Source organism: Arachis ipaensis, chromosome B10 (genome assembly GCF_000816755.2).
Source record: "Arachis ipaensis cultivar K30076 chromosome B10, Araip1.1, whole genome shotgun sequence".
NCBI classification, from domain to species: domain Eukaryota; kingdom Viridiplantae; phylum Streptophyta; class Magnoliopsida; order Fabales; family Fabaceae; genus Arachis; species Arachis ipaensis.
Genome location: NC_029794.2, coordinates 129,435,839 through 129,440,560, shown reverse-complemented (window position 1 = coordinate 129,440,560; position 4,722 = coordinate 129,435,839). Strand labels below are relative to the sequence as shown.

Sequence of the window (4,722 nt, the reverse complement as noted above, 5' to 3'; positions counted from 1 at the left end):
AAATATATATTTTATTATTTATTTGTGTACGGTGCCATCTAAGAGGAATGTTAGGGAACCGGTAATTTTTGTGATTTGTAGCTATCAAATAGTCATTAAAATAGTTTTAATAGTGTGAGATTGGTGTGAGATTTCATCTAATAGCTCACTTTTTTTTGCTAGTTATATGCTGGCCAAAATTTAACAAAATTACTGGCCTCTAGACTTTTCCCCATATAATTAGTTTAGGCATATTTTGGGTGCAATTATGGTAAGACACGCAAGTTATCTTGGGTGTAAATGAGTAAAGTTAACACGCACACAACTAGTTTAGGCATATCTTGGATGCAACTATGGTAACACTCAAGCCATCTGTTTTGATACGACTATACTTAACTAACTCTAACTGTATAAATGAAATACATTTGTCAGGGCGTCTATATATTACCTATGAAGCAAGAAGCTGCTCAAAATTGTCGTATCCAGCGGTTAGATATATTTTAGATACGATATTTATTATTAGTATAATTTATTTAAAAAATATTTTATATTTTATGTATATACCATATTCTATATCTTATAAAAAAATTAAAATTTACATATTTTATATTACCGTATTGTATTTTGTATACGTGCCCATATTATTGTATAATATATTACTCGTTGACCATGCCTCATTTCATTCAATTTGGTTATTTTGTCCACCTCTAAAGCCTTTTTGAGCATTCTTCTGACCTTAGTTGAGATTTTGAAATGGTGATACTCGTTCACAGGGCGCATTAACAAGTTATTTTGCGTTCATGCTCATTAGTATTAGATTTTTTAGCTCAGATAAAAAAAAATCGAACAACAAGTGCATAAAAGAATTGGATTCTCGCACTAAAAAACAACCCTTTTCACATAGTTTTTAACGGGAGAATTAAGATAAACACTTACAAAAACATATCATAAATAGTCATTCTTAAGAAGCTTATAGAAAGAGTTGACAAAAAGTGATATTTGTGAGAAAATTCTCTAGATACACCTCTTTATATAAATAAAAACTTTTATTGTTTCATATGTCGTTTATATTAAAAATGAGATAATTTTATGTATATTCCATTTATAATGCAAACAAAAAGATATAAACAACTAAAACTTTATAATATATCACATTTGCACTTATCGGCTTATAAAATTCTTGACTTATCTCATTTAAACGAAACAAATGATAAGACTCTTAAATTTTTGAGAGAAAAATAGAATAAGAAGATAATATTATATGTAAAATTGTTGTATTAAAATTGTTGTTACATGATATAAGAGTCAATCTATTTAGAGGGATACTAATATTTTTATTTGTAATAATATTATGGGAATATAATTTTTTTAAAATTATGGTCTATTTTGTTCTGACAGTATAAATTGTGCATGACGCGACACAAAAAATTTATAAAATCAAACTACTTTTACAAAAAAAAGTAGTAGATTGATAAAAGTCTCTAACTAAGAAGACCAATGCATCGAAAAATCAAATAATAAGATTTTTAGTTATTATTTTTATATGAAAAAGTCTAATTTTTTATTAATAATTAATTTTAACATTCGTTATCTAAAATTTAAAATAATTTAACGCGTATACTTTTACATTTAATTAGGTATTAAGTCTGTTGCACAAATAGAAATAATTAATTTTTATACTTGCTCTTCTCTCAATTTTAATAAGAGGATGTCATGTGACATATTTGATTATTAAATTAGATAGTAATATGTGATACATAATATATGTATATTTCAATTTTAATTTTAATTTTAATGCAATTAAAAAATATCATATTGCACATTTTGATTATCAAATTAGTAATTAGTCATTAGTTATTGATATTGATAATGATATATAAAATAGATAGAGTGGTTGAAAGAATGAGAGAAATAGAGAAAGGAAGAGGGAGGAGTGGAGAACTCTTTAATTTTGGAGGAAAAGATTTGATTTCAATTGCAATGAGGGAGTGACATGTGGCACATTTTGGTTGTAAAATTAGTAAGGAGGGGAGAAAAATTCTTTAATTTTGGAGGAAAAGATTTAATTTCAATTACAATGAAAGAGTAACATGTGGCACATTTTGGTTGTAAAATTAGTAAGAAGGATAGGAGAATTTATTAATTTTGAAGGGAAAGATTTGATTCTAATTACAATGAGAAAATGACATGTAGCATATTTTGGTTGTAAAATTAGATATATATAATAGATTACCAGCTAACCCGTAAATATTCATTTACTAACTACTAGCTATTACTAACTTAACTCCCAACTACTAACAACTCTAATAATATTTTAAGAAGTAATGCCCAAAATGGTCCTTGAAATTTTTAACTCGCTTCAGATTAGTCCCCCACTTTTTAAAATGACCAAATAAGTCATTCACTCTCAAAATTGTGAATCTCCATTAGTCCAAAAGTTACCAAACGTCTTAACGGCGCTGAGGTCGCTGATATGGACACACAATGAGTTCAACTCAAATTGGTATCCCAAATTTGATTAAAACACCCAAATTGATCCAATTCGCACTTATAACACCCTAACCCCAAATGTTCATCTTTGTTCTTCATATTCATCTTTGTTCTTCGTTTCCACTCCTCTCCTCGTTGTTGTTATTCTAACCATAACAAACTTCACACATCAGAATCATAAGCAACAAAACAAAAAAGAAACAAGAAAGTAAATTAAACAAAAATAAAAATATTAAAATAATTTTTTAATTTTTATTTTGTGTGATTCAAACTATTCTGAACTTCTAAATTTCTTCCCACATATACACCACCTTTGTAAGCAAGAAACAATCTCAAGGAAAGGAAAATCGAACCTTGAAAATAAACTAATAATCAATAAAAGAAAATCAAATGCATCCTTATTCCAATCAATGCAATAATGAATCCAAAAGCAGCATCACCCCTTGGTTGATTCTAACCACTATCTTACTCTATATTTTATATTCTTCCAACCTTCTCCTCTTCAACAATAATGACCAACAAGATTGCCTCCTATTACCACTACCACCACCACTGGACTCGACGACACCGCAACACAACAAATCCTTTAAATTAGTACCGACAACAACACATTTATAACCACATCAACTGAAGAAAAAGAAGAAGCTTCCAATGAGAATAAAAAGAAACAACAACAAAAAGCTTCCAACGACAAAAAAAATGAAGACGAAGAAGAAGCGATTACGTCGTCAGAAGAAGAAGTAGAAAATAACTACCCCGTGGTAGTTCGGTTAACCTCGGAACAAACGACACAAACAACCGAAACAGAATTGAAGCACATTGTTTTCGGGATTGTCGCATCATCGAACTTGTGGGAACAAAGAAAAGAATACATCAAGGTAAGGTAGAGACCAAAAGAAACTAGAGGTGTTGTTTGGTTGGATCAGAAAGTAACAACAACAAAAAAAAAATGAAGGGTTACCGGAGATTAGAATATTCTTCAAATTAGTGCCAAGATGAACAACATCAACGAGGAGGAGAGGAGTGGAGACAAAGAATAAAGATGAACATTTGGGGGTTAGGGTTTTATAAGTGAGAATTGGATCAATTTGGGCGTTTTAATCAAATTTGAGATACCAATTTGAGTTGAACTTATTGTGTGTCCATATCAGTGTGCAGTTAAAACATCTGGTAACTTTTGGACTAACGGAGATTCACGATTCTGAGAGTGAAGGACTTATTTGGCTATTTTAAAAAGTGGGGGACTAATCTAAAGTGAGTTAAGAATTTTAGAGACCATTTTAGGCATTACCTCAATATTTTAATATACCCCCGCAAATTGGTGGATAGAAGACGTTAATAATCCCCAACTTGAATAAGTTTCGATGAGATGGTTGAGGAAAATGCGTAAAGCGCCGTAACATAGAGGAATAGACGTGTGGCGCGAGATCCAGAAGAAGACAATGACGAGAAGGAGGAACATGGCTTCTGCTCTAGTTTTGTTATCTGTGTTTGAGAGTGAGACAGGGTGAGATAACCAGGAAGGAGTAGGAAGAAAAAAAAGAGAGAAGAAAGGGGATGTCGGGATGCCGCGACGATACAGAGTGACCAGCAGTGGGCTGAATAGATAGATAACGAAAGGGAGAAAATGTGCAGACAGAAGGTGATTCTTGACAGAGGAAGAAGGAGAAAAGGGACGAATAAGAAGAGAAGAGAAAAGAGCGAAAAAAAAAAAGAAGAAAAGTGATAGTGACAACAAATTTTGAGCGGAAATGTTTGGTAACCAAAGAAAATCAGCCAAAAATAATTTGTCTCCCTAGCATTACTCATTTTGAGAAGGGCTTCAGTTCTCAATGGCCATAATTTTGGGTCCGTTGGACTCGGAAGGGCAAGATGAAAATGATGGATTATTTGGTGAGATGAGAAAGTATTAAATCAGTAACAAAAACAAAGAAAAAATTATGAATGAAAAATATTTGAATGAAAAAAAAGCATGGTGATTTTTCACCCAAAAAAACTAATGACTTATCCTCTTCAAGTGGTTCTGATACTATGTTAAATGTATGGGAGAAAAGCAGAATAAGAAGATAATATTATATGTAAAGTTGTTGTGTTGAAATTGTTGTTCATAATATATAAGAATCACTCTATTTATAAGGATATTATCAACTAACCTCATAAATATTCATCTATTAACTACTAGTTATTATTAACTTAACTCTCAACTACTATTAATAACTATAATAATATTTTAATATACATATTTGTAAATAG

General features: G+C 30.5%; 1 protein-coding gene across 1 annotated transcript in view; it reads left to right on the top strand.

The window, feature by feature from the left end:
* LOC107623148 (coumaroyl-CoA:anthocyanidin 3-O-glucoside-6''-O-coumaroyltransferase 1) overlaps positions 1-4,722 on the top strand; it is a gene marked incomplete in the record, with an annotated part of 7,783 nt that overhangs the window by 1,364 nt on the left and 1,697 nt on the right.